Here is a 15,997-nt window from a genome sequence, read left to right as displayed (position 1 = left end):
CCCCTGTCCCGCTTGTGTGTGTGCGCTCTTGAAAGGAAGGAAGGAAGGAAGGAAGGAAGGAGAAAGAAAAGAAAAAGAAAGGAATGTTAATGGTGAGGTGATAGTATATAGAAAAAAAGAAAGACAACAATAGAGCCACACAATATCAGAGTGAATTGGGGTAATAATCAGTGATCATATATGTCTGGAGTGTAGCATTGGTGTATGGAATCATTCAGTGGGTGATGAGACTAGAGGAACAGTTCAGAGCCACTTTGTTGGAGCACAGAATGTCTCCTTAAGAACTTTTAACACTTCTGGAAGTCAGCAGAAAGTAGGGAAGTAAAATGGTCATATCTGCAAATTAAAATCTTACTCTAGAAGAAATATAAAGAATAAATTGCATGGCACAAAAACAGGCACTCAGATCAATGGAACAGAATAGAGAACCCAGAAATGGACCCACAAACATATGGCCAACTAATCTTTGACAAAGAAGGAAAGAATAAACAATGGAATAAGACAGTCTCTTCAGCACGTGGTGCTGGGAAAACTGGACAGTGACATGCAGAAGAATGAACCTGGACCACTTTCCTACACCATACACAAAAATAAACTCAAAATGGATGAAAGACCTAAACGTAAGACAGGAAGCCATCAAAATCCTAGAGGAGAAGGCAGGCAAAAATCTCTTTGACCTTGACCGCAGCAACTTTTTACTCAACACATCTCTGGAGACAAGGGAAACAAATGCAAAAATGAACTATTGGGACCTCATCAAAATAAAACACTTCTGCACAGTGAAGGAAACCATTAGCAAAACTAAAAGGCAACTGATGGAATGGGAGAAGATATTTGCAAATGACATATCAGATAAAGGGTTAGTATACAAAATCTGTAAAGACCTTATCAAACTCACCACCCACAAAACAATAGTCCAGTGAAGAAATGGGCAAAAGACATGAATAGACACTTCTCCAAAGAAGACATCCAGATGGCCAACCGACACATGAAAAAATGCTCCACATCACTCATCATCAGGTAAATACAGATCAAAACCACAATGAGATACCACCTCACACCTGTCAGAATGGCTAACATTAACAACTCAGGCAACAACAGATGTTGGCAAGGATGCGGAGAAAGAGGATCTCTTTTGCACTGCTAGTGGGAATGCAAACTGGTGCAGCCACTCTGGAAAACAGTATGGAGGTTCCTCCAAAAACTAAAAATAGAGCTACCCTACGACCCAGCAATTGCACTACTAGGTATTTATCCGAGAGATACAGGTGTGCTGTTTCGAAGGGGCACATGCACCCCAAAGTTTATAGCAGTGCTATTGACAATAGCCAAAGTGTAGAAAGCATCCAAATGTTCATCGACTGATGAACGGATAAAGAAGATGTGGTATACGTATACAATGGAGTATTACTCGGAAATCAAAAAGAATGAAATCTTGCCATTTGCAACTATGTGGATGGAACTAGAGGGTATTACGCTAAGCGAAATTAGTGAGTCAGAGAAAGACAAACATCATATGACTTCACTCATATGAGGACTTTAAGATACAAAACAGATGAACATAAGGGAAGGGAAGCAAAAATAATATAAAAACAGGGAGGGGGACAAAACATAAGAGACTCTTAAATATAGAGAACACATTGAGGGTTACTGTAGAGGTTGTGGGGGGGGGGGTGGGCGAAATGGGTAAGGGGCATTAAGGAATCTACCCCTGAAATCATTGTTGCACCATATGCTAACTAACTTGGATGTAAATTTAAAAAATAAATTAAATAAAATGGTAAAAAAGAAACAAAGAAAAAATTGCAAAGGTAGCAGAAAAGATACGAGGTAAGAGGTTGGTACAATGTTAGATAATACTACTTGTCACAGCTGCACCCCTTTATAATGTATTCTTTGTATTGTACTTGGCAGCATGCCTGTCATGCTGTGACATAACTTGTTAAAGCCACTTAAAATATTTTTGCAAGTAAATATGTGTACATAGGTGTGTAGATATAGATATCCATATATGCATTCAAGAGTTAATATTAAATATAAACACAAACTATATAATACACTGAGGTACCCTAACATCTAGAAATATTCTTTTTACTCTAATTATTAAAGGATTCAGATATATTGTCTGGAAAAGAGACAATATATGTCTAGCCTCACTGAGGTGACAGATGATGAATTAATATGATATATGTGCTTTTGGTCCTTTGAATAACATTTTCATAAAAATAAGTTAGTACAATGCTGTTACAAAGTTATGACCATAATCAACCACATTTATGAAAGTTTATATAAAATAAGCATGTACAGAGGCAGAGCAGCAGGAAGAGCTAGAGGCAAAATATTTTAATGAAAAAAGGTAAAATTGAAAATGCTCATAAAAATAGTTACTAAAAACCATGATAATATCCATTGCCCTGGGACCAGTACTCAACAATTATCTTCCCCAAACTGGAAACTGAGATTATTCCCATAAGGACAACTTAAAAAAATTCTAATTTATGGAGAATCACTTTGGAAAGGACACTTAATTTATTTGTAAGTTTAAAGGAGATTGATTTCTAGTGTGATTATTTAAATGGGAAAAATTATGGAATTTTTAGATTTCAGAAGTTTTTATTTATGAAATTCTAGTTACATTGCTTTCTTTCCACTTCACACGTTAAAAACTAAAGTGGAAGCTCATTCTGAGTTACCATTTATTCTAAGTTTGGTATACTATTCTTTCATTTTATAAAAAGAACATGAATTCTATTTTACTGAAGTATTTCAATAACACAGAAAAGACTTTTATCTATATCATTTTCCATTGTGCTACTAATATTATAGCAATGTGCCTTCTCAATGAGAATCCAAAACATTCTCTTCAGAATTAACTTGGATGCCATACATGTAAGATTACGATTCTTGGTAAAATATCCACATTTTCCCCACTTACATATGAATGGATCAGTGACCCTGAACCTATGGCTTTAGGAATGAAGAGATATTATATTACTCCTCTCCTAAAATTTAGAGTTGAGATACAGAAGGTGGAAGGAAAAATAGATAATAAAGATATGTAAAATGTTCAGACCTTTGTTCCAGTTATATTTGCTGTGTCTGTAAGAAGCCACTTCCCAAGCAAGCCCATTGTTCTAAGATGACTCTTCCCTCCTTCTAAGTTGGGAATGTCTCTGATTAAATGGGGAAGGAGCTGAAGGATAAAACTTATAGTAAATAAAAAATGTAATAGTTAAATATCTGTAAAATTATCTCCCTTTTAACAATAAACATCAATTAGAAGTAGCACCTATATGGAGCACACTTAATTCTTTGTGTTGATCAGATGGAGAGAAATACCCAAGAAGAGCTGCCACGTCCTTCCTGTTTGGGAAAGACTTGTCTTCTGACTTGAGTTTTAGGAGATGAAAGACGACATCTTTCTTATTTGTTTTTTCTCTAATGCATTACTCTGGGATGAACTTAACATTATTTTTAAATCATACAAAAATGGGGGAAATAGGACCATGATTTTAGACTGTGAATCTGTCAAGCTCTCCTACTTGACATGAGGAAGTGTGCTCTTCCAGAAGGCTGCAGTGAAATGTGGTAGGCAGAATTTGACAGATGGCCATAGGAGGGACTCAAAGATAGCCTTGATTGAAAAGGTTGGAACACTAGATAAGGTGCTTAAGAGGATTGTCACTTTTAATTAGTAACTCAATATGAATTTTCAGAAATGATCGAATACCAAATCATTTTATTATCAAAATAAGGACAAACATCATTTGTCAATTCATGTCATTTTATAAAAAGTGCAATGACATGGGTGCCTGGATGGCTCTGTTGGTTAAGCATCTGACTCCTGATTTCAGCTCAGGTCATGATCTCATGGTTTGTGGGATCCAGCCCCACCTCGGGCTCTGCACTGACAGCACAGAGCCTGCTTGGGATTTTCTCTCTCTTCCTCTATCTCTGCCCCTCCCTCACTTGCTCTCTCTCTCTCTTTCTCTCTCTCTCTCTCTCAAAATAAATAAATAAATAAACAAATATTTTTAAAAAGTGCAATGACAATCTAGAGGGTTGTTGCTTTCTATCACAGGCAGCTGCCTTCAAAAACTAGATGAACACACCACAATCATTTCTATATCAGTTATTTTTTGCAGCATAGCAAATCAGCCCAAATGTAGTGGCTTAAAACAATAGCATTTAATATTTTCATATTTATGTGCTCTTTTTGTTCTTATAGCCTGAACCACTTTGTGGGAACTGGATGGTTTATGAGGACCACATTCAGATGCCTGAGCCCTTAACTACCATGGCAAGGATGGCTAGTATACATGGGTGGCTGAGGCCTCTCTCCATGTGCTCTCTCATCCTCCAAGAGTATAGCCCAGCTTGTTGAGATGTTGACGGAAAAAAGAAGCAAGAAAGAGGAAGTCTCAATGTCCATGCCCTTTGCAAACCTCAGCTTGTGTCATGTTTGCTAATGGCCACTGGCCAATACAAGTCACATGCCCAAGCCTGATGTAACAGGTAGAACAATAAACACCATTTTTTATGAGACTCTTCAAATATGACTACTATCTTTTTCCAGTTTACCACAGTGTCCTAAAGTATAAAAAAATCAAGTATATGGTTTCCAAGTGTTGTAACAATTTTAGTAATTTGAAGGAGAATGTATCTAACAGTTCAACACAGCACTTGTTTTAGGCATTGCCCACCCAGATTTGACATTATTCTAAACTCTCAGAAAAAGGACATCATATTCACCAAAATATTGAAATTTTGGGCTAATGTGCTTTTCTTCTTGGGTATTTGCCATACTGTTGGCAGAATAATGCCTGCCCACTCCCCATTTCAGGTAACGCAAATGTTTTCTGGTTCTGCCCCAATCAAAAAGCAGACTCTGACCCTCTCCTCCTCATTGAGTGCTTCAGCCTCCAAGGGGACCCCATGCCACCCTCCTGGGATATCACTGGGACCTGCACCAAACAAGGATCGTAAGACTAGGCTAGATGTCATCTTCTCTCATGATCTCAGGTGATAACTGGATCCAGGGCTGATCAGGGGATCTGCCTACAGCAACCACATCTCAAAGTGGACAGCGGTTCATCATCCTGAGAGCTGTGGCTTGGGCATCTTATTTTTATTTACTTTTTTAAGAGTGAGATTTCACAGAGTTTAGAGGGGTTTTTATTTCCTTTATTAACATGTTTTTCCAGGTTGTTGTATTTGGGACATAGCAGTGACCTCAGCCTTAACCTTTTTTTTGTTTCTGCTCCCATTTGCAGAGACCCAGGTAGCATGGTGGGAATTTGGCCACTCCCTGCTCTGCTCTGAGTCAGGCACTACCACTGTATAAAAATTCTATCATAAATTGAACTGGTTTCTCCAAACAAACAAATAAACAAACAACGTACACTTGGCTTTTTGTTTTTATTTTTGTTTTTTGCCACCTGCTTCAAAGTGAGGTATAAAAGTATGTTATAGTCATCTATCTGCACATGGGACAATAGTAGGGGAAATGGGCTCATCTGCCTAGAAAGGTGAGCAGGGATTTCAGAATATAAAACTGACTCAGATCTAATTCCAATGGGTGCATATGCCTGTGAAGTGAACCATTCAGCTGTTATGATGTGTAGTTACTGCAGGTGGCCAGATTATATTGTCCTGTCGTCACCAAGGTCCCACAGGTGGAAGGGGGCGGTGCTGGTTTCTGGTATAGCCCCAGGGTTAGACTAGGGCTTCTTTTGTCCACTTCTTAGTCCCTGGAATTTATGAACGTGTTTATTTATATGGCAGAAGTGACTTAGATAATTAAGTTAAGGATCTTGAGATGGGAAGCTGATCACAAATTATCCTGTTGGACCTAATGTAATCAAGAGTTCTTATAAAAGAACAAGGTAGGCAAGAGAGTCAGCGTGACAGTTTGAAGATGTTTACCACCATCTTTGAAAAGAGAGGAAGAGGCCATGAGCTAATGAATATAGGTAGCCTCTAAATGTTGAAAAAGGCAAGGAAACAGATTCTTCCCTAGAGCTTTCAGAAGAAACCTAGCCCTGCCAACACTTTGATTTTATTCTAGTGAAACCCATTCTGGATTTCTGAGCTCCAGAAGTATAAGGTAACACATTTATCTTATTTTAAACCACTAAATTTGTGGTGATTCATTACAATGGCAATAGGAAACTAATACATATATCATATGTATTAACACAGTCTTGTTATTTATTCTGCCCTTGATAAAACTTAAAACATAAATTTCAAAACAAATAAAATGCATTGTCTTTCTGCTAAATCTACTATTCATTATATGCTCTATTGTTACAAGCATTCAAGAGATACTATTCTGATGCACAACCACTAAATCATCTTTAATTCTCCCTTTTCCCCTGCCATTGAAATCCAATCCTGCTGCTAGTATCATCCCCAGTGACTCAAGAATTCATCCTTTCTTTTGACATTCTAAATTTACTAGATCAGTCCCAGTCTCATTATGTCATGTTATGACTATGGCAACAGCTTTCTAAATGGTTTTCCTCTGCTTTTCTCCAATTCTATTTATTCCAAGCAGTGTTGTTATCAAGTTTTCTCCTGTAATTAGTATGATTACATCATGTCTCTGCTAAAAAAAGACACCAATGGTTATACACTGCCCGCTGAAATAACATTAAATTATTAAGACTGCCAAAGTGCTCCATAATCTGATGCCAAACTACTTTTCTTAGTCTATACAATTTTCCCTTCAAATTCCCTAACCAGACGGTAATGTTTCCTAAGCATCCTTCACTTTATTTTCTTTTTATCTTTGCCCACTTCCTTCAGTTTCTGAGAAGGTACTTTCCCACGTCACTATATTTCAAAGTTCCTCTTGGCCTAACTCAAATACTATCTCCATGATGCCTTTGCTCAAAACTATCTTCTTCCACCTTTGAACGTCCATAGATTCGTCTTTCCTTATGACAATTACGTCATATACCAGGTATCTAACCTCTTGTTGACATATATCTATCACCCTTTTTTTCTGGCAATAAAAAATCCAATTTTCTTCTATGAATTTACTGTTTCCCCTCTTCATTTCATTTACTTCAACTGGATTGTTTTATTCCTGACTCCAGAGGTATGTGAAGTTGGCTTAAACAAAGGTAACTTTTTTTTTTCACAGTGATTGGTTCATGACTGACCACATCACTCAGTCAGAATCAGAATCATCACTCAGTCAATGAGACTCAGTATGAATTTTGCTCAATCTATTAAGAGAGAAGTATGGGACTATAGTTTCTGGTTGCCTTGCCATTCCAGAATCTCTGAGAATGAAATAAACAGTGCAGAAACCAGAGCTGAGTGATGAAGCAATAGCATGTCTACTGACAGATTTGAATTAAAACCACCAGAGCCGGGACTCTTCAGTGATTTCAGCCAAGTTTCTTTTTATTTTTCATAAGCAACTTTCTCAGGTATTCTAGCACCTGTAACATAAAGAACTGAACTGTTACACACAAAATATAGTACCTCATATTTTATCTACTTAGGAACACAGATGGTTTCATCCAATAAACTAAACATCTCGAAGGTAAGGTTTATATACAATATACACTTGTATCATATTCCCTTGCTTATAACAGGAGTATATATATTTAGTGAATCAAGGGAGGACTCCATCAATAAGGATGACTTCCTTACAGTTAGCAGGTGTATAGGTTAAGGATATTAGAGTCAGAGATCTGAAAAATGATGTTTCCCTATCTGAAGATAGAAGAGTAGTAAACCATCCAACAGACTTAAACTATCTCTTGCTTTTAAAGATCTCCAGAGAAAGATTATATATTAATATCCTCTTACTAAGCAGAGTATTCCTAATAACTCATTTCGATGTGCAAATTTTACTATCTATAAATTCATCCCATATCTAATTTATAGTCCTTGTGCTACCATTTTAGATTACTTTTCAATTAACTTTATCGTTACATAATGTGATTATTAAGCTACTGTCTCCTAGCTCCATATTGTCTCCTTCATATTTTGCTTTGTGATTCTGTCCTGGGACTTTGTAAACTATATCTCTGCTTTGCCAGCTGGCTTCCTTTTTAATTCAGCCAATATGAGACATTAGATAAATTGGGCAGAAGGGGATATTAGACCGGAAGATGAGAATAGAGACAGAATCTTCTCCTCCCTCTCTCTATGCTGCTCCTGTCAGCATCACCAAAGCAGCACTGTAATAAGAATCTGGTGGTTCAAGTTGCTTAGATCATGTACTTGACCAGGTATACTATATACATACATATACAATTAGTCTAGGGCTGTGTGGCTTCAACAACAGAAATTTATTTTATCACAATTCTAGAAACTGGAACTCTGAGATCAAGGGGCTGGCAGGATTGCTCTCTGGTGAGACCTCTCTTCCTGGCTTTCAGACGGAGACCTTCTTGGTAAGTCCTCACATAGCCTTTTCTCTTTATATGCACTCTCTTGGTATTTCTTCCTTCTATAAGGAGAACAGTCCTTTTGGATTAGGGGTTCCAGTCTATGACCTCATTTGACTTTAATTACCTGCCTAAAAGCCTGATTTCCAGAGTAACATTGGGGGTTAGAGCTTCAACATATGAATTTGGGGCAAACATAATTTAGTCCATAACATATACATGAAGTAAAGAGATATATAATGTGTGTGTATGTGTGTGTGTGTGTGTGTGTGTGTGTGTGTGTGTGTGTGTGTTTACTGGACAATCTATGTATATAGTCTGCAGAGAAATAAAATAGTGAAATTATTTTATAGTCAAATGTTAAAAATTATATTAACTGTGCTACTTGCAGAGTTACATCTTTTTTTAAATTAATACACTCTATTTTATTTTTTTTAACGTTCATTTATTTTTGAGACAGAGAGAGACAGAGCATGAACAGGGGCGGGGCAGAGAGAGAGGGAGACACAGAATGGGAAGCAGGCTCCAGGCTCTGAGCCATCAGTCCAGAGCCAACGCGGGGCTCGAACTCACGGACCGCGAGATCGTGACCTGAGCTTAAGTCGGACGCTCAACCAACTGAGCCACTCAGGCGCCCCAATACACTCTATTTTAAAGAACCCTTAGGTTCATAGCAAAACTGAGAAGAAGGTACGGAGTTCCCATGCACCCCCTGACCCCACACATGCATGGCCTTCCCCACTGTCGCCATTTTGCACCAAGTGGTACATTTGTTCCATGAGAAGAACGCCTAAAGAGAACCAGCAGAGGACAGCGACTGCTGAGCAGTACTAAAACTATCAAAGTAACCATATCAACAGGGAGGAGGACTTGGATAGTTCAACTGTTGGACAATACCCTCAGATTACTATGACCGATTCAGAGAAGAGGTTCACAGAGGACCACACTACATGAAGGTTCATCAAGGATAGGGAGTAGGAAATTTTCCTCGCACAGGGACACTGGGAATCGGTGGCATATTCGAGTTTCATTTCACTGTATTTTTCCTGTTGCAGGATAGAATTACCTATTGAACATCTTTAATAATAATAATGTTCTGCCACATTATTAACATATTTGCAAGCTAAGATTCAGAATTTTGCCATACATAGGACTGTCAACTGGTAAAACTATTCTAGCTTTCTGGACAAGGAATTGATATAAAGCACCTTTCTAAACTAATCTGGTTTTATTTATTTCCCTTGTTTGTTTGTGGGTTTTGTGTTTGTAATATTGTCACTTTTGATGAAGATTCCTAAATAGTGGCTGCAGGTCCTCAAAGATATGAGTCCATTTTACTTTTTTAAGTTTATTTATTTATTTTAAAAGAGAGAGAGCAGGGGAGGGGCAGAGAGAGGGAGAGAGAAAGAGAATCCCAAGCAGGCTCTGCACTGTCAGCACAGAGCCCAATGTGAGGCTGGAACCTATAAACCACAAGATCATGACCTGAACTGAAATCAAAAGGCCCAACTGACTGAGCCATCCAGGTTCCCCCAGAGTCCCTTTAAATAAGATGTGTTAGGTGTGCCTGGGTGGCTCAGTCGGTTGAGTGTCCTACTCTTGATTTCAGCTCAGATTATTATCTCACAGGTTCATGAGATGGAGCCCCACGTTGGGCTCTGTGCTAAGAGCACAGAACCTGCTTGGGGTTCCGTCTCTCTCTCCCTCTCCCTCTCTCTCTGCTCCTTCCTCTCTCTCTTTCAAAATAAAACAAACAAACATGAAAAAAATTAAAGAGGTGTTTTAAACTACACCAACAGACTATGCTACAGAACAAAATTTACTTTGTTCTGTATTTACAATACCCAACAAATAGCTGAATTATGTGACTTCCTACCCAATGCAAATATATTAATGTGCAGGGCTGAAATCAGTTTCCAAAAAAAGCCTACCATAATTTGGGAGTAGGCTGGCATTAGAATAATTTCTCTAAATACATTGAATTTATGCTGCACTCTTCGTTCTCTGTTCATAAAGCTGACTTATGAGAAACATCATCTAGAAAACACTAACAGCCCTCCCATTTTACAGATTGAAAACTGGAATTGTGAGGAAATAAAATGCTTTGCTCTAATTCATCTTGCAAAATGATACTGAAATTGAATAATAAATATAGGTGTCCTAATTCTCATTTAATTTCCATTGTACCAGGCTCTCTTTGCTTGTGTATTACAATAAACTTACTCAGAACTGCTGGCTCAGGGAAGTTATTTCAGAATATTTTAATATCTGCAAAGAAAATTAATATTTCTATCCTACTAGGTGGATTTGAAAGTGAAAAGACCGAACAGACATGTACTGAACTAGTCACTTGAAGGCTAAATTGAAAGTAATAGAAGTGTCTATCCAGTACTTATGTTTATTTACTTCACACCCTCCATTATAATCTTGCTAAATGCACAAACTCTGCCTTCATTATTAAATTTTTGTTTCCTTTAAAAATAAGACTCCACTATCTTATTATATCTAAAGAGCAGTAAATATGGTTTGGATAAATGGAATATTCATAAGAATCAGAGTTGCATTTCATAAAGCGTGGCCCATGGAAAATTGATCCTCTGTAGTGACCTTATTATATTCGACAGGAGCCCTGTCTCTCTTAAGTAACTTTTAGGCTATTACTCATAAGCGGCTTGAGAATGTGGGGGCAACTCTGTGATACAGAAGTAGAAAATACCATGTTTGTTCACATAAAGTTGCTTAGCAATGCTGGATTTAAAGCTGCTGAAATAATGTTACCAGAATGGGAAGACGTAAGATTGGAGCAAACATGAAGGAGACTGGACAGAAAGGTAGGAATGGCTGACTGAAACTGAAAATCTACAGGAGGTTTCCATTGATTAAGTAAAGCTACTAAAACCACTGTCCAATAGGCGAGAGGTGGCTGCCGGAGCGGCTTTAAGAGATGCAGTCTTTCTGCATTAGTTTATCAAGTACTTTCCCCTACATACCTACTAAAACTGAAAAAAAAAAAAAAAAAAGAAAGGAAGAAAAAAGAAAATAAAAAAAAAACTATTGCCAGGTATCTAGTATCATTGAGTGACAAGAAGAAAAAAAAACAGAATTACAGCAAAAGTGAATTAATGGAAGGGTAAGTTAAATAAATTGGGAAAATAAGCTATCTATTTTAATGCATATAATTAATGAAAAGAAATTGAAGGCTATGGAGGGTCTAGTGCATTTTTTCTCCAATAAGAATGTCCTATAAAGAATTTCAAAATCAGGTTCTAGTTCAAAATGGTGATGTAAGAAGATCCTAAAGTCATCCCCCCTCATGAACACACTGAATGTATAGCTACATACGGAAAAATTTCCTCTGAAAAACAAAAACTAGCACTAAGTTAGTGGTACCTACCCATCGGGCAAATGAGATAAAACCCACACTGGAGTGGCTGAGAGAGGCTGAGACAGTCTCACCACCCACTCCACCCCCGGCACAGTAACCCACAATTGGATGGAACTCAAAACCCTGGGCTTTTCCATGAGGAGCAAAGGATTTGAACTTCATACAAGGCACCCCAACTTTTAAGACCTGCACCTGAGAGATGAGCCTCCAAAATATGTAGCTTTGAAAGCCAGTGGGGCTTGCATTCATGAGACCACAGGCGATAGCAAACTAAGAAACAATGAAAGGTTCTTGCACAGGGACTCATCTGACCCAGAGGCCAGTGCAGAGGCAGCTAATCGAAAAGTACCCAGACTTACTGTGAAAGAGGCTCATTTGATTTTCTTAAAGCACTGGCCTCTGAGGGACAAGCATCTAGTTTAACATACATCTAGGGGTTTGCCAAAATAATCTCTGGGGACAGAGGGTAGTGGACACCATCTTTGTGCTCCCTCTGCCTCCCTTCGGCTCGCTTGTATCTCCCAGGAAAGTGATATACAGTGGACAAGTAAATTGTATGAAAATATAAGCAACATCATTTGTCATTAGGCAAGTTCACATTAAAACAATGTTTTACATCATTTCATACATAATAGAATAACTAAAATCCAAAAATTTGACAATGTTAATTGCTGGCGAGGATATGGGAGCAACTGGAACTCTAATTCGTTGCTGGTGGGAAGACAAATGGTACAGTCATTGGAAGACTGTGTGTAGATTCTTACAGACCTAAAGATAGTTTTATCATGATGTTAGGTATTTACCCAAATGATTTAAATACTTACCTCCACACAAAACTCTGGACACGAATGTTTATAGAGCAGCTTTATTCATAATGACTAGAAATTGAGAGTGTCCGAGATGTCCTTCAATAGGTGAGTGGATAAACAAAGCATGGACATCTATAAAATTAAATATTATTCATCAATGGAAACAAATGTGTTATCAAGACACGGAAAACATGGATGAATCTTCTATAAATATTGCTAAGTGAAAGAAGTCAGCCTGAAAAGGCTACATACTGTAGAAGTTCAATTATGAGATGTTTTGGAAGAGGCAAAACTATAGAGATGGTAAAAAGAACACGTTTACAAGAGTTCAGAGGAAGAGGGGCACCTGGATGGCTCAGTCAGTTAAATGTCCAACTTTGGCTCAGGTCATGATCTCACGGTTTATACGTTCGAGTCCCGGATAGGGCTCTGTGCTGACAGCTCGGAGCCTGGAGCCTGCTGTGGATTCTGTGTCTCCCTCTCTCTCTGCCCCTTCCCTGCTCGCACTCTGTCTCTCTCTCTCATTAAAAAAATTAAAAATGAATAAACTTTTAAGAGTTCAGAGAAAGAGAGTTGAATGGGCAAAACAAGAGATTTTGGGGAGTGGCTTAACTATTTTGTATGATAGTGTAATGCTGGATACACGACACATTTATCAAAACCCACAGAAGTTTGCAGCATGAGAAATGAATCTTACCACATGCAAATTTTTAAAGGTATTCTGGATGTTGGAGAATTCCAGAATGGAATGAATAATGCACAAAATACAAGAAAACAATCTAACTGTATTACAAATCTATGAAACAACCTCACTTAAGAGAAGGGGGGTGGTGGCAGAAAGGTGCCAATCTAAGTAACTTTGGAAATGAGTTGAATAAGTAAGACCAGAGTGAAAATAACCTGTACTCCAGCTGATAAAGTATAATCCATGAGATTATGGATTAACAATTCTAATATTGCTACATGTGTTTACTGAAATTTAGCAATTAATCAAATGAATGGCAGATTGTGAGAGCCAGACTTCCCACTGTTTAAACAGGAGCTTGCAGATAAGTGGAGAAGGCTAGAATGGATCAAGACATCAATATGAACTCATGTTTACCTTAACATAGATCAATATGGTTACACATAGATATACTAATAAATATGTCCTATGCATGGATAATACATACACATATATGTGCCTGTAATGTCAGCTTAGAGAGACTAGAAACAATGATCCCCACTAGCCTTAAACACACCCAGTCCCTAGATCTTGGTTTCTAATATCATTCTCAATAAAAGGAACCAGAGATCCTTGAAGAATCAGTTGATTCTTTGCCCGGGGAAGGAAATATATGATATGAGCCTGAACTATATTCCAGTCCCACAAAGTAGGAAAAGGATAAAAAATAGTACCCAGTATGGTAAGGTATGTCAAAGTGACACAGGAGTCAACTGAAAGAGCTTCCGAGGGCAAAACAGTAAAAAAAAAAAAAAAAAAAAAGGGGGGGGGGAAGTGGGCATGATAAAATAAATTCTGTACTACTGAATGACACATCAAAGTATAAAATAAGTGTATGCTAGTCCATAGTGATCTAAATAAATGATTAAATCAATATAAATGGGAGAGAAGAGACAACTCTCTCACGCAGATGAATTCAAAAATTAATGTCAGTATTCTGCCCTCAAGGAGGGGTTAGCATAACTTTTTACTCATTAATTGAAAGATGTGCATAGTGACTTTCTTCCAAAGAGTACAGTATAGAAAAAGTGAAAAGAGAATAACTTTACAGCGAAGTAACCTGAAAAACACCACCTTAACCACCTCAACATTGGATGGTGTAAAATTTGATATGATTTCATGAAAATGATACTTCATCCCTGTGGTCTTTGCCTCAAAACCATAATCTTGGTCTAATCATGAGAAAAACATCAAAAAAAAATTCCAAATGAAGAACATTTTGCAAAATACCTTACCAGGACTCTTCAAAACTCAAGTTCATAAAAAACAAAGAAAGTCCCAGAAACTATGATGCCATGAGGAGCCCATGCAGACATGACTACTAAAGATAATGTGGTATCCTGGATGGTATTCTGGAACTGAAAATGGCATTAGGTAAAAACAACAGAAATACAAAGAAAGCATGTAATTTAGTTAATAACAATGGTATCAATATTGATTCATGGGTTGTAACAAATGTACCATATTAATATACAGTGTTAATAACAGAAGAACTGGGTATGGGGTATATGGGAACTCTGTACTATCTTCAAATTTTTTCTTTAAATATACTAATATTTTAGGATAGGTTTTTTAAAGGTTTATTTATTTATTTGGGGAGGGGGGGTCAGTGTGCAGAGAGAAAGGAAGAGAGAGAATGCTAAGCAGGCTCCATGCTGTTAGCATAGAGCCTGACATAGGGCTCGATCCCATGAACTTGAGGTCGTGACCTGAGCCAAAATCAAGAGCCAGGCACTCAACCAAGTGAGTCACCCAGATGCCCATAAAAGAGTTTTTTTTTAAGAATATATAAATCCACTCTTTATTATATCATAGTGAAATTTTAGAATATTGGGGTCAATACACTAAGATCTTCCAGAAGGAAAAGAATCAATTCCCATAGAAATAATAAACCAGAATGGCATTGGATTTCTCTAGCTGCAACATTAGAAATTAGAAGTCAATGAAACAATGTTTTCATGATGCTAAAGGAAAAGGATTCCCAGACTAGAATTATATAAATACCAATACTGTCATTTATTCATAGGCGTATAATGAGTATTTAATTAGACATGCAATTTCTCAAAAAAGTGATTTTCCCTGAATCCTTTGTCAAGAATCATGATCACTCCAACGAAACAAAAAAAGAAACTGAATGAAGCGGAAGGCACTGGCTCCGGGATACATGGGCTCTGACCCATGACAGAGATGAAGGAAAATCAATGATATCATTCGCGCTGCAGACTGAAAGATCATCTATACTAGACCAAATAAAGGAGACAGTGTTTCAAGAGGAATATCCTTAAGGGAAAAAAAAGATGAATTTTATTAATTTCCAAGTTTGTTAGCACACATGAAGAGGTGATGTGCTCTCTTATAGAGAATTTGGTGATCAACTGATGATAGAATAAAGAATTGAGCAAGTAAAAAAAAAAAAAAGAGACAATTAGTAACTCCTAGAAGAGCAAAGAAATGAAATCATCATACACTATTGATTCAGTTGTGGATAATACTTACAGAGTTTTTTTTTTTCTTTTTTTTTTTTCTAAATTTTTTTTTCAACGTTTATTTATTTTTGGGACAGAGAGAGACAGAGCATGAACGGGCGAGGGGCAGAGAGAGAGGGAGACACAGAATCGGAAACAGGCTCCAGGCTCTGAGCCATCAGCCCAGAGCCTGACGCGGGGCTCGA

This window comes from Leopardus geoffroyi, chromosome A1 (genome assembly GCF_018350155.1).
Source record: "Leopardus geoffroyi isolate Oge1 chromosome A1, O.geoffroyi_Oge1_pat1.0, whole genome shotgun sequence".
NCBI lineage: Eukaryota > Metazoa > Chordata > Mammalia > Carnivora > Felidae > Leopardus > Leopardus geoffroyi.
The sequence above is the reverse complement of the archived record's forward strand: the minus strand, read 5'-3'. Positions refer to the sequence as shown.